Source organism: Lampetra planeri, chromosome 6 (assembly GCF_965212315.1).
Source record: "Lampetra planeri chromosome 6, kcLamPlan1.2.h2, whole genome shotgun sequence".
In the NCBI taxonomy this organism is placed as follows: domain Eukaryota; kingdom Metazoa; phylum Chordata; class Hyperoartia; order Petromyzontiformes; family Petromyzontidae; genus Lampetra; species Lampetra planeri.
Window position 1 is genome coordinate 17,559,242 of NC_136112.1, and position 22,623 is coordinate 17,581,864.

The window sequence follows — 22,623 nt, forward strand, 5'->3', positions numbered from 1 at the left end:
GGGGGGCTCTTGCTCCCACCCGTACATCAGAAAAAAGGGGAGAACCCCATAAGCCGCCACAACCCCTGGGACATGTTGATCCCAATCCGTTTGCGCCTCATTTACTGCTTGATAGAGCATGGATGATATCATTCTGTTCAATCGTTCCACCATTCCACATGTCTGGTCAGTGAGGAGCTGTTCTGGCGCACACTTGTACATAATGTAACCATGAAGGAACCCATCTGTGATGGACGCAGCTGATTGGTCAGGCAACGGCCAAGCCATTGGCCATCTGGTGGAATATTCGACGCCCACGAGGAGAAACCTGTTCTCCCTTTGCAAACATGGAAAGGGACCCAGAATATACAGCGTTAACAATTAATTTATCTTGGGCACTGTGATGGACTGTAATGGGGGGTGTGACACTTTTCAACGGAGGTTTCCGGCGTGCACACTCCGTGCAACCCGCGATTAAGTGATGTACATCAGCCGACATTCCTGGCCAGCAGAAATCGCGTTGCAAAGTCCACATCGTCTTACAACGACCCATGTGCAGCAGCTTCGTCTCATGCACCGCACGCGGTGGCTACCCCTCAGGGGTGTGGGAACGACCAGGCATCGTCGCTGAGTGATCCCATCCCACCGCTTCAAAAGTCCCCCATGGTTAACAAATGGAGAGACTCCCAAGGATCAGGGGTATCCCGGTTCGCTTGTGCGCAATGTCGCAGGGTTAACAGACTGGTATCATTCATTTGCAACTGGCCCCATTCTCTACATGTGTAAGCCCCAGTGTGCTGTCTTTGCGCACTTCTGCCATGGTGGGTTCTTCACTTTGAAGTGAAGCCATGATTGCTGCCGACATGGATGCAGCCGGTGTACACTGGCCAGCGCCTGACGCGCACGCGCATGGTTACTCGCGAGGCAACCGAGACAGCGCTTCCGCGTTACTGTGCCTTGCACCCTTCCTATATACAACTTGGAAGGAGTACTCCTGCTGTATTTACATCCAGCGTGACAGCTGGCCGGAAGGTGGGTCTATGCGCAGAAGTACTGCAGGGCTGCATGGTCAGTACGAACCACGAATTCCCTGTCATAAAGGTAGGGCTGTACTGCTGCATGAAGTAAACCATTGCTCGCAGCTCCTGCTGGGTAACACAATAGTACTGCTCTGCCGGTGACAAGACGCGACTACCATAGGCAATAACTACGTCGACACTGTTCTTCACCTGAGACAGGACAGCCCCTATACTCAGGTCACTGGTGTCCGTATCTAAGATGAAGGACAAGGAGAAGTCAGGGTAAGCCAAAGGGGGCGCGTTTGAGAGTCGGTCACGTAGTATGACAAAAACGACCTTCTCCTCACCCCATTAGAATTTCTGAGTGGCTTCCACCTCTGGGACCTCCACCGCGCTCTCCGCTGCTCCTGCTCTCGCCACAACCATAGCGAGATGCACGGTGAGCTGCAAGACGTCCCTCCACTTTCTCCTATTTTTCTGCTTCATGCTGCTGCTGGCTGGCCTCCGCCATATATATAGCAACCAGAGCAGTCGATCACGCTTGTACCAGGCTGAGTGCATCTTGAGGCCACGTGAAACGTCGAAGGTTCGCTGGCAGGAAACTAAGCCAGTTGCTGATTACTTATACGTATATACATGCATAGAGGTACACACATAAAAGCGACGGTCGCACGGGCCCTTCCTACTCAACGAAACAGGGTGGAATACTCCTGTGTGAGCTCGCGAGGTGCAGTGGTTTCCCAGTGGTGGTGTGGAATAATGAGCCTGCGACGGACACCGGCGCTCTCGGAAGGGGAGGAGGAGTACCCCTCAAGAGGGCTGGGCTCGGGGCAAGTGTCGCTTGGGGCTGCCTCTCCGCCCCCAGTCCATCTCTCCCCATGCTTTGCTCCAGGACTCGGATGTGGAGTAGACCGAGCCATCCGGTGCGGAGAGCCAGCTCGCGGAAGGCCGGAGGCGAGGGAGGGGGCGGGGAGGGGGAACTACCCCACCTGGGCGAGGGCGAGCAGCTGCTAGTTGGCCCACGGCCACCAAGCTAGAGGCCCCTGCGTGCTCGGGGTAAGGGCTCTCCCTACCTATGAGTGGAGGATGACAGCGAGGAAGAGAGCAAAACTTGCCAGAGCAGGGCAACCACCAAGCCCCCAGCCCGGCTCGGCGGCATGGTAGAGGGCTGCGAAACACACCCCGTCCGAGTTGCTAGCAGAGAGTAGTGATGATGGCGCACGTGGGCCTGAAGGAGATGGGGAGCTAACCCAGGCTGGCACTCGCCGTGCCGCAAAGCCTCGGGTGGCACCTCCGCCCCCCCTCAATTCCCACACACTGCTTGCATAGACTTTGCATCGCGGGACAGCTCCGAACAGAATAATCTTTTCATCCATATTACAGGTTTTTTGGGTTAGATCGAGTAAATATATAAATGTGTCATTAAACCCGCCACCACCCGACACAGCCAACTTGTAAGGGTTGTCACGTAAACAGAACGTGCCAATTCGTCACTAGTACAGCACACCAGTGTATTGGAGAGCCAAGCCAAAACATGTACAATCTGAGTACGACGTTTCGCCAGTAATTTCAACCAGATTCATCAGGCGACAGCCAGATTTGTGGAGGTCTACCTGTTTCACGACGTTTCGATCGCAACACGAGCAATCGTATTCAGGTGAAAAAATACAGCAGGCGAGCTGCTAAGGCAGGAGAAATATAGCGGGAGAGCTGTATAACCTCCTGCTGCAGCAGCTCTCCCGCTATAGTTCTCCTGCCTCAGCAGCTCGCCTGCTGTATTTTTAAATCCTTTATATTAAGTTCGCTTGCTTGCGTGCTTGCTTGCTTACGACCGTGTAAATCTTTCGGTCGTTTTTTAACCCACTTCCCATGATCCAATCGAGTTGACATTTTCCACACAGACTCGTTGTGCGTGACAATTAATGTTCGTGAAAAAAAATTCCCAAAAATTTACACTTTTTAGGCAAAAAAAATTTATTTTACATATATTCAAATATGACTCATTCTTGGCTTTGGCTGAACGTCACAGTATAAGAGCCCAGAGCGTAACCCCTCCACAGGCCGTGGCGGAGTAGCGCAGTTGGTAGCGCCCTCGCTTCCCATGCCAAAGGTCGCGGGATCGATCCCCGCGTCCTCCACAGGCAAATATATTTTAAATCCTTTATATTAAGTTCACTTGCTTGCTTAGGACCGTGCAAATCTTTCGCTCGTTTTTTAACCCACTTCCCTTGATCCAATCGAGCTGACATTTTCCACACAGACTCGTTGTGCGAGACAATTAATGTTCGTGAAAAGATTTTTCCAAAATTTTACACTGTTTAGGGAAAACAAATTAAATATTTAATTACCAATTGCTTAATGGTGGCAGACAATCATCTGACCCATAGGTGGCAGCCATCTCAAGCCAGAGGACGAGAGGACTCTAGCCGCCACGCATATAAAGGATTTATAGTGAAAAACTTTGTTTTTACGGGTTATACTTATTAAATCCTTTATATTAAGTTCGCTTGCGTGCTTGCTTGCTTACGACCGTGCAAATCTTTCGGTCGTGTTTTAACCCACTTCCCGTGATCCAATCGAGCTGACATTTTGCACACAGACTCGTTGTGCGAGACAATGAATGTTCGTGAAAATATTTTTCCAAAATTTTACACTGTTTAGGGAAAACAAATTAAATATTTAATTACCAATTGCTTAATACTGGCAGACAATCATCTGACCCATAGGTGGCAGCATTCTCAAGCCAGAGGACGAGAGGACTCTAGCCGCCACGCATATAAAGGATTTAGAGTGAAAAACTGTGTTTTTACGGGTTATACTTATTTCACCTGAAGACGATCTAAACGTCGTGATTTTTTTTTCTTTTTCTATCTACGTGACTTTACCGAAAGACCCAAAGAGTATGAATTCCTGCAGTCACAAAAGCTTTAAGTCAAGATTCCACCTGTTTCGTTCCTTAAATAGAGGCGTAGATGTGATGACAACTCTTGTTGGCTCTTCTTGCGCAAAGTTGGGGAGGATTACTGAGTCAACGTCCACTATGCATGCGCATTATGCGGCCCATTGATCTTGTAGTTCCTGTCCATTGTGTGTACTAAAATAGCCGTGCCAACAGTAATCCCTATTGAAGTATGGTGGCCTGTATATCGGCATCCTATCCGACCGGTTAACATTATTTTTATTTATCTCAATTTAGATAGATTTTATAATTATTCTTGGCCAGGAGTCACTAGTTTTGCACACAACTTCAACATTATCAAAATTAATTGAGTGTCCTTGTTGGCACGCGTGTTCTGCGGTACGAGAGTATATAGCGCTGAGTGGACTTGCCAATGATTGCTACCAGCAGTGTCAAGATCGGCCTCTCTGGAGGAGGCTCGTGAAGGACGTTACTGGGCAGCTGGAGGCAGTCGCCCTCCAGCAACAACGGAGGGCAAAGAAGCGACGCTCACAACAACGAGCGGAGCGCCGGGCGACTAAAACACAGTTCGTTGGCCCAGTAGGGGTCTCAGGTGGGTATGTCCCATGACCTCCTGCCAGCGGGCGTTTGAGACTTCACGTGGCCTTAAAGTGCACATAGCATGGCACAAGCGCCATGGTGACGTCCGCACCGCTTAGTTGCGAATGGCGATTGTTGATGCGGTAGTGTAGTGGTTAGCGCACTATGCTATGAACCCATGAGACCCAAGTTTCATTCGTGCTCACGTCCAACACGAGTGACGATTATTTGAATCGGTCCTGGGCCTCTCCGAGGTCGACTCAGCATAAATGAGCACATGGCGTGGTGTGTAAATATCGCCACTCGGGAGACAAAGGCGGTCGGGAGAGGTACTGGCTAAGCACCCCCTCGTGTACCGTGGTGGCCTTCAAATGTGCTGCTCACGAACAGCACAGGCCCCAGAAGCCTGTTTTGGATTTACGGGCGTCTTTGTTTTTGGTGACGTGAGTGGTGCAGAAGGAGGAGGCTTCTTTCCTCCATGGCAAACTTTCACCCACCCCCGGAGCCCCCCCTACAGCGCGGTGAGAGAGGACGGGGGGTGGGGTGGCTGGGCGTGGGATCACGGTCACCGCCACCTCCACCAGCGCACGCAATGAGACCATAGGACCTGCAGATTCACCGAAGGGTGAGCGACTGAGCGTGTGGGTGAGTGATCGGGTAAGTACGTGACAGAGAGAGTGACTGAGTAATCACTGACTGAGTGTGAGTGACTGAGTGGATCAGTGACTGAGTGGGTGAGTGAGTGGTGCAGTGAGTAATCGAGTGACTCGGTGAGTGAGTGACTGAGTGGGTGAGTGACTGGGTGAGTGGTGCATGCAGCACGCTGAGCGTGCAAGTACTTGGGGCAAGAAAGAACTGTGTCTATACATCACTCACACTGCGCTGTGTCTACACATAACACTCACTGCGCTGTGTCTACACATCATTCACACTGGGCTGTGTCTATATATCACTCACACTGGGCAGTGTCTACACATCACACTTACTGGGCAGTGTCTACACACCACACTCACTGGGCTGTGTCTACACACCACACTCACTGGGCTGTGTCTACACATCACACTCACTGGGCAGTGTCTACACATCACTCACTGGGCTGTGTCTACACATCACACTCACACTGGACAGTGTCTACACATCACACTCACTGGGCAGTGTCTACACATCACACTCACATTGGGCAGTGTCTACACATCACACTCACTGGGCAGTGTATACACATCACACTCACTGGGCAGTGTCTACACGTCACTCACACTGGGCAGTGTCTACACGTAACTCTCACTGGGCAGTGTCTACACGTCACTCACACTGGGCAGTGTCTACACGTAAGTCACACTGGGCAGTGCCTACACATCACTCACACTGGGCAGTGTCTACACATCACTCACACTGGGCAGTGTCTACACATCACACTCACTGGGCAGTGTCTACACATCACACACACTGCGCATTGTCTACACATCACACTCACTGCGCATTGTCTACACATCACTCACACTGGGCAGTGTCTACACATCACTCACACTGGGCAGTGTCTACATGTCACTCTAACTGGGCAGTGTCTACACATCACTCACACTGGGCAGTGTCTACACATCACACTCACTGGGCAGTGTCTACACATCACACTCACTGGGCAGTGTCTACACATAACTCACTGGGCAGTGTCTACACATCACTCACTGGGCAGTGTCTACACATCACTCACACTGGGCAGTGTCTACACATCACACTCACTGGGCAGTGTCTACACATCACTCACTAGGCAGTGTCTACACATCACACTCACTGGGCAGTGTCTACACATCACTCACACTGGGCAGTGTCTACACATCACACTCACTGGGCAGTGTCTACACATCACTCACACTGGGCAGTGTCTACACATAACACTCACTGGGCTGTGTCTACACATCACTCTCACTGGGCAGTGTCTACACATCACTCACACTGGGCTGTGTCTACACATCACACTCACTGGGCAGTGTCTACACATCACTCACAGTGGGCAGTGTCTACACATCACTCACACTGGGCAGTGTCTACACATCACACTCACTGGGCAGTGTCTACACATCACTCACACTGGGCAGTGTCTACACATCACTCACACTGGGCAGTGTCTACACATCACTCACTAGGCAGTGTCTACACATCACACTCACTGGGCAGTGTCTACACATCACTCACACTGGGCAGTGTCTACACATCACACTCACTGGGCAGTGTATACACATCACTCACTAGGCAGTGTCTACACATCACACTCACTGGGCAGTGTCTACACATCACACACACTGGGCAGTGTATACACATCACTCACTAGGCAGTGTCTACACATCACACTCACTGGGCAGTGTCTACACATCACACTCACTGGGCAGTGTCTACACATCACTCACTAGGCAGTGTCTACACATCACACTCACTGGGCAGTGTCTACACATCACTCACACTGGGCAGTGTCTACACATCACACACACTGGGCAGTGTATACACATCACACTCACTGGGCAGTGTCTACACATCACACTCACTGGGCAGTGTATACACATCACACTCACTGGGCAGTGTCTACACATCACACTCACATTGGGCAGTGTCTACACATCACACTCACTGGGCAGTGTATACACATCACACTCACTGGGCAGTGTCTACACATCACACTCACATTGGGCAGTGTATACACATCACACTCACTGGGCAGTGTCTACACGTAACTCTCACTGGGCAGTGTCTACACGTCACTCACACTGGGCAGTGTCTACACGTAAGTCACACTGGGCAGTGCCTACACATCACTCACACTGGGCAGTGTCTACACATCACACTCACTGGGCTGTGTCTACACATCACACTCACTGGGCTGTGTCTACACATCACACTCACTGGGCAGTGTCTACACATCACACACACTGCGCATTGTCTACACATCACACTCACTGCGCATTGTCTACACATCACTCACACTGGGCAGTGTCTACACATCACTCACACTGGGCAGTGTCTACATGTCACTCTAACTGGGCAGTGTCTACACATCACTCACACTGGGCAGTGTCTACACATCACACTCACTGGGCAGTGTCTACACATCACACTCACTGGGCAGTGTCTACACATCACTCACTGGGCAGTGTCTACACATCACTCACTGGGCAGTGTCTACACATCACTCACACTGGGCAGTGTCTACACATCACACTCACTGGGCAGTGTCTACACATCACTCACTAGGCAGTGTCTACACATCACACTCACATTGGGCAGTGTCTACACATCACACTCACTGGGCAGTGTATACACATCACACTCACTGGGCAGTGTCTACACGTCACTCACACTGGGCAGTGTCTACACGTAACTCTCACTGGGCAGTGTCTACACGTCACTCACACTGGGCAGTGTCTACACGTAAGTCACACTGGGCAGTGCCTACACATCACTCACACTGGGCAGTGTCTACACATCACTCACACTGGGCAGTGTCTACACATCACACTCACTGGGCAGTGTCTACACATCACACACACTGGGCAGTGTCTACACATCACTCACACTGGGCAGTGTCTACATGTCACTCTAACTGGGCAGTGTCTACACATCACACACACTGCGCATTGTCTACACATCACACTCACTGCGCATTGTCTACACATCACTCACACTGGGCAGTGTCTACACATCACTCACACTGGGCAGTGTCTACATGTCACTCTAACTGGGCAGTGTCTACACATCACACTCACTGGGCAGTGTCTACACATCACACTCACTGGGCAGTGTCTACACATAACTCACTGGGCAGTGTCTACACATCACTCACTGGGCAGTGTCTACACATCACTCACACTGGGCAGTGTCTACACATCACACTCACTGGGCAGTGTCTACACATCACTCACTAGGCAGTGTCTACACATCACACTCACTGGGCAGTGTCTACACATCACTCACACTGGGCAGTGTCTACACATCACACTCACTGGGCAGTGTCTACACATCACTCACACTGGGCAGTGTCTACACATAACACTCACTGGGCTGTGTCTACACATCACTCTCACTGGGCAGTGTCTACACATCACTCACACTGGGCTGTGTCTACACATCACACTCACTGGGCAGTGTCTACACATCACTCACAGTGGGCAGTGTCTACACATCACTCACACTGGGCAGTGTCTACACATCACACTCACTGGGCAGTGTCTACACATCACTCACACTGGGCAGTGTCTACACATCACTCACACTGGGCAGTGTCTACACATCACTCACTAGGCAGTGTCTACACATCACACTCACTGGGCAGTGTCTACACATCACTCACACTGGGCAGTGTCTACACATCACACTCACTGGGCAGTGTATACACATCACTCACTAGGCAGTGTCTACACATCACACTCACTGGGCAGTGTCTACACATCACACACACTGGGCAGTGTATACACATCACTCACTAGGCAGTGTCTACACATCACACTCACTGGGCAGTGTCTACACATCACACTCACTGGGCAGTGTCTACACATCACTCACTAGGCAGTGTCTACACATCACTCACACTGGGCAGTGTCTACACATCACACTCACTGGGCAGTGTCTACACATCACACTCACTGGGCAGTGTCTACACATCACTCACTAGGCAGTGTATACACATCACTCACTAGGCAGTGTCTACACATCACACTCACTGGGCAGTGTCTACACATCACACTCACTGGGCAGTGTCTACACATCACTCACTGGGCAGTGTCTACACATCACTCACACTGGGCAGTGTCTACACATCACACACACTGGGCAGTGTATACACATCACACTCACTGGGCAGTGTCTACACATCACACTCACTGGGCAGTGTCTACACATCACACTCACTGGGCAGTGTCTACACATCACACTCACTGGGCAGTGTCTACACATCACACTCACTGGGCAGTGTCTACACATCACACACACTGCGCATTGTCTACACATCACACTCACTGCGCATTGTCTACACATCACTCACACTGGGCAGTGTCTACATATCACTCACACTGGGCAGTGTCTACACATCACACACACTGCGCATTGTCTACACATCACTCACACTGGGCAGTGTCTACACATCACTCACACTGGGCAGTGTCTACATGTCACTCTAACTGGGCAGTGTCTACACATCACTCACACTGGGCAGTGTCTACACATCACACTCACTGGGCAGTGTCTACACATCACACTCACTGGGCAGTGTCTACACATCACACTCACTGGGCAGTGTCTACACATCACTCACTGGGCAGTGTCTACACATCACTCACACTGGGCAGTGTCTACACATCACACTCACTGGGCAGTGTCTACACATCACTCACTAGACAGTGTCTACACATCACACTCACTGGGCAGTGTCTACACATCACTCACACTGGGCAGTGTCTACACATCACACTCACTGGGCAGTGTCTACACATCACTCACACTGGGCAGTGTCTACACATCACACTCACTGGGCAGTGTCTACACATCACTCACTAGACAGTGTCTACACATCACACTCACTGGGCAGTGTCTACACATCACTCACACTGGGCAGTGTCTACACATCACACTCACTGGGCAGTGTCTACACATCACTCTCACTGGGCAGTGTCTACACATCACTCACACTGGGCAGTGTCTACACATCACACTCACTGGGCTGTGTCTACACATCACACTCACTGGGCAGTGTCTACACATCACTCACACTGGGCAGTGTCTACACATCACTCACACTGGGCTGTGTCTACACATCACACTCACTGCGCAGTGTCTACACATCACTCTCACTGGGCAGTGTCTACACATCACTCACACTGGGCAGTGTCTACACATCACTCACACTGGGCAGTGTCTACACATCACACTCACTGCGCAGTGTCTACACATCACTCTCACTGGGCAGTGTCTACACATCACTCACACTGGGCAGTGTCTACACATCACACTCACTGGGCAGTGTCTACACATCACACTCACTGCGCAGTGTCTACACATCACTCTCACTGGGCAGTGTCTACACATCACTCACACTGGGCAGTGTCTACACATCACTCACACTGGGCAGTGTCTACACATCACACTCACACTGCGCAGTGTCTACACATCACTCACACTGGGCTGTGTCTACACATCACACTCACTGGGCAGTGTCTACACATCACACTCACTGGGCAGTGTCTACACATAACACTCACTGGGCAGTGTCTACACATCACACACACTGGGCAGTGTCTACACATCACACTCACTGGGCAGTGTCTACACATCACTCACACTGGGCAGTGTCTACACATCACACTCACTGGGCAGTGTCTACACATCACTCACACTGGGCAGTGTCTACACATCACACTCACACTGGGCAGTGTCTACACATCACTCACACTGGGCAGTGTCTACACATCACACTCACTGGGCAGTGTCTACACATCACTCACACTGGGCAGTGTCTACACATCACTCACACTGGGCTGTGTCTACACATCACACTCACTGGGCAGTGTCTACACATCACTCACACTGGGCAGTGTCTACACATCACTCACACTGGGCAGTGTCTACACATCACTCACTAGGCAGTGTCTACACATCACACTCACTGGGCTGTGTCTACACATCACACTCACTGGGCAGTGTCTACACATCACACTCACACTGCGCAGTGTCTACACATCACTCACACTGGGCAGTGTCTACACATCACACTCACTGGGCTGTGTCTACACATCACACTCACTGGGCAGTGTCTACACGTCACACTCACTGGGCAGTGTCTACACATTACACTCACTGCGCATTGTCTACACATCACACTCACTGCGCATTGTCTACACATCACTCACACTGGGCAGTGTCTACACATAACTCACACTGGGCTGTGTCTACACATCACACTCACTGGGCAGTGTCTACACATCACTCATTGGGCAGTGTCTACACATCACTCACACTGGGCAGTGTCTACACATCACACTCACTGGGCAGTGTCTACACATCACTCACACTGGGCTGTGTCTACACATCACTCACTAGGCAGTGTCTACACGTCACACTCACTGAGCAGTGTCTACACATCACTCACTAGGCAGTGTCTACACATCACACTCACTGCGCAGTGTCTACACATCACTCTCACTGGGCAGTGTCTACACATCACTCACACTGGGCAGTGTCTACACATCACTCTCACTGGGCAGTGTCTACACATCACACTCACTGGGCTGTGTCTACACATCACACTCACACTGGGCAGTGTTTACACATCACACTCACTGGGCTGTGTCTACACATCACACTCACACTGGGCAGTGTCTACACATCACACTCACTGGGCTGTGTCTACACATCACACTCACTGGGCTGTGTCTACACATCACACACACTGGGCAGTGTCTACACATCACACTCACTGGGCAGTGTCTACACATCACACTCACTGGGCTGTGTCTACACATCACTCACTGGGCTGTGTCTACACATCACACACACTGGGCAGTGTCTACACATCACACTCACTGGGCTGTGTCTACACATCACTCACTGGGCAGTGTCTACACATCACACTCACTGGGCTGTGTCTACACATCACTCACTGGGCTGTGTCTACACATCACACACACTGGGCAGTGTCTACACATCACACTCACTGGGCAGTGTCTACACATCACACTCACTGGGCAGTGTCTACACATCACACTCACTGGGCTGTGTCTACACATCACACTCACTGGGCAGTGTCTACACATCACTCACTGGGCAGTGTCTACACATCACACTCACTGGGCAGTGTCTACACATCACTCACACTGGGCAGTGTCTACACATCACACTCACTGGGCAGTGTCTACACATCACACTCACTGGGCAGTGTCTACACATCACACTCACTGGGCAGTGTCTACACATCACACTCACTGGGCAGTGTCTACACATCACACTCACTGGGCAGTGTCTACACATCACACTCACTGGGCAGTGTCTACACATCACTCACAATGGGCAGTGTCTACACATCACTCACTGGGCAGTGTCTACACATCACACTCACTGGGCAGTGTCTACACATCACACTCACTGGGCAGTGTCTACACATCACACTCACTGGGCAGTGTCTACACATCACACTCACTGGGCAGTGTCTAAACGTCACTCACACTGGGCAGTGTCTACACATCACACTCAAACTGGGCAGTGTCTACACATCACTCACACTGGGCAGTGCCTACACATCACTCACACTGGGCAGTGTCTACACATCACACTCACTGGGGAGGGTCTACACATCACTCACTCACAGTTCGGCTGACCTTCATAACCTTTGTTTTCTTTTTATTAATTCGTAAGCCCCATATTTGACTCTCTGTGGCAACCTCGTCAAAGATTTGTTGTAGGTCTTGTTCCGAATCGGCCAGCAGTGCAGTGTCGTCGGCATACCTGATGTTGTTAATGTATTGTCCATTGACTATAATACCAATGTTTTTATCTGCTAGTGTTCGATCAAAATCTGCTCCGAGTAGATGTTGAAAAGACTGGGTGAAAGTGGGCAGCCTTGTCTTACACCTTTTTGTATTGGTGTTGGGTCTGTCAATTCGTTGTAATATCGGAGTTGGGCTGTTTGCTTCCAATAAAGAGCAATGATGAAGTTGATGTCGTTTATATCTAGTCCCAGTTGTTTAAATAGAGCTGCTAGTCGGTCGTTGTCTACTGAGTCAAAAGGCTTTCTCGTAATCTATGAAGCAGATGTACACTTATTTCTGATGTTCGTAGCATCGCTGTAGTAGTATCTGTAGACAGAAGATTGCTTCTATTGTGCCTAGTCCTTTGCAGAAGCCAAACTGTGTGTTCTTCAATGCATTTTCGCATGTGGAGCGTATGCGCTGTTGGATCACCTTCAGGAAGACTTTCAGCACGTGGCTCATCAAGCTTATCAGTCTGTAGTCCTCGCATTTCCGGGTTGTTGCTTTCTTTGGTATGGCCACAAAGATGGATTGTAGCCAGTCGGATGGAATTTTATTGCCATTGTATATATGATTGTACCAATTAGTCAGTTGTCGTATGTTGTTACTGTCTAATAGTTTGAGCAATTCTACATGGATTGTGTCGGGCCCGCACGCTTTGCCTGACATAGCTGTTTTGATTGCATGTTCTACTTCTGATGTTAACATGTGTAGAGCGTCTTTCGACATTTGTTGGTCTTTTTCTGCAGGTGTTCTCGCGGCGCCATAGAGCTTGTGTATATAGTTTGACCAGGTGTCCATTTTTTCTTGTTTATTTAGGATTGGTTGGTTGTTGTCCGCATACAAGGTAGTTGTTGGGGCTGGTCTGTAGATGTTACCAGCTTCTTTGAGCTTCTTGTGCAGAGTAAAATTGTCATGGTTTTTAATTAGTTCTTCAATCTCGGCGCATTGTTCTTCCATCCACTTTTATTTTGCCTGTCGGATTGCTTCTCTGATCTTCTGTTGCATTTGTTTGTACTTCTCCAAGTTGTTATTTTTGTACATTCTTCGTTTGCTCATTAGATCGAGAATACAATGTGTCATCCATCGTTGTTTCTTTTTCAGTGGCTGATGTCCCAGCATGACTTCTGTTGTTTCTGTGATGCATTGTTTGAACGAGCGCCAGTACTCCTGAACATCTGCTGTTTCTGTTGTTATTGAGCGGATGCTATCGTTGAGATGTTTCTGTACTTGTCTTTTATCGGCGCTGTTCTTCAGTTTCTCCAGGTCTGCTCGTCTCGTCTTTGTACATTGTATTGATCGCAATTTGAGTCTTATTGTAGCTGTTACTGGGTTATAATCTGACGATATATCGGCTCCAGGGTAGGTTTTTGCTGTAATCACACTGGACTTAAACCTGATGTTAATTAGGATATCATTGATTTGGTTCCTGACGATGTTGTTGTCGGAGTCTTGCGGCGAGGTCCACGTGTACAGTCGTCGAGGTGGTAATTGGAACCACGTGTTAGCAATACTGAAACGTTTTTCTTGGCAGAATTGAACCAGTCTGTCGCCTTGTCCATTCCTTGTTCCTCGTCCGTGTTCTCCGACAATGTTCTGCATTCGACCGTGGCCAACCTTGGCGTTGAAGTCGCCGAGGATTATAGTGATGTCTTGTTTCTTCAGCGGCTTCAGCGTGTTGGTTAGTTGCTCATAGAACGATTCGATTTCATGATCTTGTTTATCTGCTGTTAGAGCATAAACCTGTAGAATGTTCACATTGACTTTGTTGCCTGCTAATTGTAGTAGTGCTATTCGTTCTGATACTGGGGTAAAGTTGTTGACTTTATTCGCTAATTTCTTGTGTACTATAAAGGCGACACCGTATGTTTGTTTGGTGTTTTCTTCTCCTCCGGAGCAGAAGATGTGGTGTTCGCTCGATATAAACTTTTTTGTTCCAGGCCATTTAGTTTCGCTTAGACCGATTATGTTGGTTTTAAGTCGATCCATTTCTTGTATGACATTGGCTAGTTTTCCTGCTTCAAGTAAACTTCTAACGTTCCAAGTTGCTACTTTGAAAGGGTTCTTTGACACAAGCTCGGAGATTCTTAGCACCCCTGTCCTATTTAAAGGACGCCGATACTCAGGGCCTTTGTTGATTTTGCTTGTCATCATTGAAGTTTTCAAGGGAGAAATAATCCAAGTAGTTTCCCGTTGCTTTCTTGGATCACAATTTATTTGAAAAGGTCATGTGAGGACCTTTCGAAACGGGTTTTGTCTGACGTCTCCACTGAAGTCTTCCCGCCTTGGGTGACCCTTCTGAGAGCACTAGGCTCTCGACGGTATAGCGATCAGCTTCTCAGACGTACACAAACTCTCTCGCCGCGTTAAGGCACCGTTTCTCGAAAGAGAGTTATATAATAGATTAGTAATAAGTTCATTCGTATGCGTATCCTCTATGAGGAATTGTAATTGTAAGATGTATTACGCAATATTACGCTTCCAGGCCGCACTAAGCCTGTAGCTGTCAGAGCGGTTAAAATTGGTTGTATTTCTCTCAATTTCAATGGATTCTCGAATTTGTCTTGCCCAGTAATAATTAAATTTCGATTTAAAGCTTTCGTGACTGCAGGGATTAATCTTCTTGGTTCTTTCGGTAAAGTCACGTAGAATGGAAATAATAAAAAAAAATCTCACGACGTTTCGATTGCAACACAAGCAATCGTCATCAGGTGAAAATTATCGCTGAGAATATAAATATATTGTGGGAGCTCTGCTCTAAGGCAGGGAGTTATGAAGGTCTGAGATGAGTGGAGCCCGAGGGTCAGTGGGCGGGGCTAGAGATGAAATCTGCATGTTAATGTAAGATCAGAAAACCATCTCGATTTGATGTTTTCGTGACTGCAAGGATCCATACTCTTTGGTTCTTTCGGCAACGCGACGATGACGACCGCTTGTGTTACGATCGAAACGTCGTGATTTTGTTAATTTCATTTCTAACTACGTGAGTTTACCGAAAGAGCCAGAGAGGGTCAGAAAAGAATGATGTTTGTTCTGGATTTGAAGTTTTCGTGACTGCAAGGATCCATACTCTTTGGTTCCTTCAGCAAAGTTACGCAGGTAGAAAATAAAATAAATCATAACTAAATCACGACGTTTCGGAGGCAACACGGAAGCTTGTGTTGCCTCCGAAACCTCGTGATTCAGCTATTCTCCATTTTCATTTTCCACCCACGCGACCCTATTTAGCATATTAATATGAATATGCTAAATTCCTCTTGATATCCAAATTATTTTGTCAAGGCGCTCTTACCCCCCTCCATTCCAGCTTAAATAGACGATCCAAGCCTGGGGTGTGTCATTCAAACTCTGTCTTCTCGACAGACCTGTTCTCCACCTGAGGACGGCTGCTTGCGTTGTGGCCGAAACGTCGTGAGAATTATTTTATTATGTTTTATTTTTATTATTTTATTATTTCCATTCTACGTGACTTTACTGAAAGAACCAAGAAGGAGCATTCATACTCTTTGGTTCTTTCGGTAGGGTCGCGTGGGTGGAAAATGAAAATTGAGTATAGCTGAATCACGACGTTTCAGAGGCAACACAGGCTTCCGTGTTGCCTCCGAAACGTCGTGATTTGGTTATGATTTATTGTATTTTCTACCTGCGTGACTTTGCCGAAGGAACCAAAGAGTATGGATCCTTGCAGTCACGAAAACTTCAAATCCAGAACAAACATCATTCTTTTCTGACCCTCTCTGGCTCTTTCGGTAAACTCACGTAGTTAGAAATGAAAAAAAACAAAATCACGACGTTTCGATCGTAACACAAGCGGTCGTCATCGTCGCTTTGCCGAAAGAACCAAAGAGTATGGATCCTTGCAGTCACGAAAACATCAAATCGAGATGGTTTTCTGATCTTACATTAACATGCAGATTTCATCTCTCGCCCTGCCCACTGACCCTCGGGCTCCACCCATCTCAGACCTTCATAACTCCCTGCCTTAGAGCAGAGCTCCCACAATATATTTATATTCTCAGTGCTATTTTTCACCTGATGATGATTGCGTGTGTTGCGATCGAAACGTCGTGAAAATTATTTTATTATGTTTTATTTTTATTATTGTATTATTTCCATTTTACGTGACTTTACCGAAAAAACCAAGAAGACAGTAATAATTAGTTTTGCACAACACTTCAATGTCATCAAAATCAATTGAGTGTCCTTGTTGGCAAGCATGTTCTGCAACTGGCGACAGTTGTGTTTGTACGTATTTAATATTAATTTGGTGTTCTTTTAGTCTCACGCGAATGTTACGTCCCGTCTATACAATATAGCATCTGCCACATAAGCAAATGTGATGTCGTCACTTGTGAGCTAATCAGGTAAGAGGACGAGAGGGGGTGGGGTGGTTAATGTATGCATATCAATTACAACGGATATCTGTTATTGGTTTGGCTTTTCACAGGGTCATATTGGTCGTAAAAGCCTATTTGTTAAATTGCGGCTATTTTCTCACCCAGTAACTCTGCTGTTTTTTTTACCCCGTTGTCATTCAAACCATAAAACTCAATGCCACTGTAATGTCATCTATCACACAACACACCCCTGGATTTTCTCACATAATGGCACATCCCGTGCTATGCCCATTCCGTTCTGCAAAGCCTATAATCCAGTAAGCACTCTGCTATCTGGGAGAGTTACATTCTTTGTGGTTACGTTGCTGGTACGAGTAAACATATGAAGGATATGGTAAATTGTTAATAACAATGACTACAATAAGTAAGGCATTAAAAAGAATAATGATGATGATTTGACGACTATGGAGGTGATACCGAGGAATTCACGAGGATGACTCCGTTGGGGGAGATGCAGTTGTTTAATAACAACGCCGCACAGCACTCTGGGGAGCACACCAGCCGCAACACTTTCCTCGATTGCATTCGCCTTCTCTTTAATGAACCTCGCATTCGCCTTCTCTTTAATGAACCTCACATTCGACTCGATAATAGCAAAACGTCGACCTACCACAGACGCACACTCGCACCGATATCTAGCCTAACTCTTTCACCTTTTAACTCAAACTCATCATCACCTTTTTTCAGTCTAAAGGACTCTATGAGTCTCCATGTATATCCATGTAAAAAGATAGCCGGGTTACTGGTTACTGAACGTGACCTAAATCCGAGTAAACCCACCAATCCCACAAACTCGAGATGTCATGATGGAGGGTTCAGGAGGAATGTTATTCCCAGCCTAGCCACACAGGAACAGTATCACCTCGCTTGCACCGACCCACCCAGCCACCCACGCAGCCACGCACCGAGTCACATACTCACCCATCCAACTATTCATCCGCCCAGCCATCCATCCACTCAGCCACCACCCACTCATCCAACCATTCACCCACCCAACCATTCACCCACCCAGCCACCCACCCAGCCACCCACCCAGCCACCCACCCAGCCACCCACCCAGCCACCCACCCAGCCATCCACCAGCTCAACCATTCACCCACCCAGCCGTCCACCAACCCCCAGGAGGAGGTCACAGGACAGACCCAGGTGCCGTGAGTTGTAATGCTGTGCTAGGCTAGGTGCACGAAGATATCACGGGACAGGCCCAGGTGCCATGGGTTGTACTGCTGTGGCAGGCCAGGTGCCCGAGAAGGTCACGGAACAGGTCCATCTCTTCTCTAGCCCATATTAATCAATCATTACGACATCAATTCATCCACTCACCGACTCACCCATCAGCCCATCTCTAAACTAGTCCATGCCACTCTATAACTCACACACTTACTCACCCACTGACTCACCCATCAGCCTATCTCTTCGGTAGCCCACAACTCTCTTACACACTCACTCACCAATCAGCCCATATGTTTTATAGCCAATGCCATTCACTCACTGTCACACTTACTCACCACTCACTCACCCATCATCTGATTCCTTCTCTGGCTCACGCCACTCACTCACACAGATACAAAAATCCCGCGTATAGACTGGTGGGGTCGTCGTGATTGTAGAGCAGCGGGCTAACCGCGACACTAACGCTCCCCACACACACATGCACACAATCACACACACAGGCACACCCATTGAAACAACATTCCCTCTCTTCTATAGCCTATGCTATTCATACACTCACTCACACACCCACCCACCAACTCACTCGACCACTCACTCACCCACCCACCCACCCATTCACACACCCACTCACCCACCCCCTCAGGATACACTCAACCACTCACTCAACCACTCACTCAACAACAACCGCCATTCGCCGCTAAGTGGCGGTGACGTCACCAGGACACTTGTGCCAGGCTATGTGAATGTTAAGGCCACGTGAAGTGTCGAACGCTCGCTGGCAGAAGGTCACGGGCAGACCCAGGTGCCACGGGTAGACTGACTGAGATGACTGGCTGATGCACCACCTGTGCATGACAATGACCCAAAACACACGGCCAAGGCAACAAAAAGTGGCTCAAGAAGAAGCAGATTAAGGTCCTGGAGTGGGCTAGCCAGTCTCCAGACCTTAATCCCATAGAAAATCTGTGGAGGGAGCTCAAGGTTCGAGTTGCCAAACGTCAGCCTCAAAACCTTAATGACTTTGACAAGATCTGCAAAGACGAATGGGACAAAATCCCTCCTGAGATTTGTGCAAACCTGGTGGCCAACTACAAGAAACGTCTGACCTCTGTGATTGCCAACAAGGGTTTTGCCACCAAGTACTAGTCATGTTTTGCAGAGGGGTAAAATACTTATTTCCCTCATTAAAATGCAAATACATTTATAACATTTTTGACATACGTTTTTCTGGATTTTGTTGTTGTTATTCTATCTCTCACTGTTCAAATAAACCTACCATTAAAATTATAGACTGATCATTTCTTTGTCAGTGGGCAAACGTACAAAATCAGCAGGGGATCAAATACTTTTCTCTCACTGTATATGTGTGTGTGGGTGTAGGAGTAGTATTAATGTGCGTGTGTTTTTATCATGATCAATAGGTGTGCGTGTAGTTACGTGTATTATTATTGGCCCCTTCCATTGTCTAGGGGGTGTATTGTGTCTGTGGTTATTTGTAATTGATGTGCGTGTGTGATGTGATGCTTGGCTTCGTTGTCTTGGGGGTGTATTATGTGTGTGTGTGACGGTGTGTGATTAAATGTGCGTGTGTATGTGTGATGCTTAGCATCGTTGTCTAGGGGTGTATTACCATTGGTGATAATACAATGATTAACGCTTTAACTTTTACTGATTATGATTCTCGCTTAAACATTGACTGATTATGATTTTAGCGTAATTATGTCCGGTCTCCGGATTCAGATCTTGCTGCAGGATACAGTTCTTATGATTAAGATAAGTATGCATGAACTTAGGAATGAACCACTCAGACTCTTCTGTGTTAAGCAACTTTAATATCTAAAAACACTTTAATATGCGACCCCTTATGATCAGAACTGCCACAACAGTAATCCTGAAAATATCATACTCATCGATCCGTCCAAGTCTTATGGTTACTTTGTTAAAAGGTAAATATAACAATATATCAATAGGCTAACGTCTCATAGTAACACGATAATACACAACGATAGGAAAGTCCTTAAAATGACAATATTCATACGGAAACGTGCTAAAGAAACATGTGCCCAATGGCAAAAGCGGGCATCAACGAATTCATTGGTAATATTATGCGATAAAATAAATATCCCAAAACAATAGAATGCATGCGAGTGTATAGATTGGAAAAATAGATGCTTATAAAGTAACTATTAGGACATCAATGAATTCGTTTGTGAGATTATGTCATTAAAAGAAAACAAACGACTAAAATACTTCTAAACGACCGTATTCATGCAACTTACGAGACAGAACAATGCTTCTCCATGACCAGTTAATAATTAACACAACACCTTGGAATGGCAACTCTATGCGAAACAAAACACCGCGGAACAACCTTATTTGTACCGATATGGGCGTTGTGTGTGTGTATGTGTTGGAGGGCAGTCACCAAGACGTCCAATAATTTTAGCGGGAAATATTATTTGAGTTTGTCCACGTACTATCTTTGCACATGCATCTATTACCAGCTGTGCCTCTGGACCCAGATGGCGTCGAACATCTTGTGCCAGCGTGTTTCCTCGTACCGAAAATACCTCAGGTCCCCAGCATGGGCGTTGGGTCGGCGGGTGTGTGTCGGCACACGGCGTGTTGTTCACTCGGCTGCATGCCCGTCAGGTTCCGTCCACAGCTGGAGTGGTTGTCGAGTCGTCACGCTGCTTCCACTGGCTGCGGCGCCCATGCTGGCAAGTGTAGATGGGTCAGGTTCAGCCTGCAGTGGTGTGCAAGGTGGCCATGTCACCAGATAGCATTCGCAGCTCGTCTGCTGGGCGGCAGCGCGTCACCCCCCTTGGCACCAGGCATGGTTGATTGTGCCTCAATCTTGACCTTTGCTGGAAGGTGATAGGGGCTTCCGAGTCAGCACGCTCGTGGTTAGTCGTTAGCTGTTTCGCTACACGTTGCTCCTGTGGTGCCATGGCGCGGAGCAAATCTGCAAGCGCCGCGACTCCCCCTTGCCCCCCACCCTGAGCACACACACACACGTAGTGTCCCGGCAGGGGATCGCCTGCCACAACGGGTTTTCATCCAAAGGGCCCCTAGGTGGGAAGTCCCGCGGTTTCCCGGTGCCAGGAGATTGGATCTCAGCACCACAGACCAAGTACACACTAGCCGGGTGTGTATTCGTTCAGCAAGTCGCCCTTCCAAATTAAACAAGCCGAGTCAGGAATTAATGAGTACGGGTGCACAGACAATAGATAGAAACGTAACCATCGCAACACTCCATGTAAGATTGTAAGGCAAGAAAAACGCTTGAAAATCACAGGTAGGCGCACGATTGGCTGCGCAGGATGACATGACCCTGGATTTTAAAAGTCAAGGGGCATAAAAAGGGGAGCCAAAAACGGGTCATGTCAGATCTGATCTGCAACAGCTTGGTCGCCGTCCGGCCTCCTCGAGCCGCTCGCAGCATCCGTGTGATGCCAGCGAGTGCTGCTACGAGGCAGTGATAGGCAAGGTTTTTTGTCATCCTCCCTCCGACTCTCACAGCGTCCGTGCAACACCGTGAGTAGAGCTGCGAGGTACGTGATAGGGCGTGTGAGTGTTTGGGAACTTGGATAGCGGTTGGCGAGGCTTTGCTTGCAGAATATTCCCTCCGGGCAGTGCAGGGTTTTGCGCCGTGAATAAAGATTTGCACAGAGCCTCGGTGTAGTGTCTGTTATGTGGGTGTGCGTGGAGCGACTGCCCGCAGGCGTGGGCATGTTCGCGCAGCCGCTTTAGCGTCAGCTGTAGTGCAGGCGTGGGTTCGAATATAATCACCCGCGGGCGTGCGCGCATTCGCACAGCCGCCTTAGCATTAGTCATAGTGGGTGTGCAGGTTAGAATATAACTGCCCGCAGGCGCACGCGTGTTCACGCAGATGCTTTAGCATCAGCTGTAGTGCAGGCGTGTATTGGAATATAATCGCCAGCAGGAGCGCGCGCGTTCGCGCAGCCACTTTCGCGTTAGCCGTGGTGTGTGGTCGTAGGGTGTAATCGCCTGCAGGTGCGCGCGCGTGCTTGCCGCCACATTAGCATTAG

General features: G+C 48.5%; 1 protein-coding gene across 3 annotated transcripts in view; it reads left to right on the forward strand.

The window, feature by feature from the left end:
- Nucleotides 1-5,039: 5,039 nt before the first annotated feature.
- Nucleotides 5,040-22,623, forward strand: part of LOC144719631 (beta-1,4-galactosyltransferase galt-1-like) — a 51,213-nt gene continuing 33,629 nt past the window's right edge. Inside the window, exon 1 of one of the 3 annotated variants that reach the window (XM_078595750.1) lies at nucleotides 5,040-5,122. The gene's annotated coding sequence lies outside the window, so the exon portion shown is untranslated. Of the gene's footprint in view, nucleotides 5,155-22,623 lie in introns of all 3 variants that reach the window. The other 2 variants (XM_078595746.1, XM_078595749.1) reach the window with 2 other exon arrangements.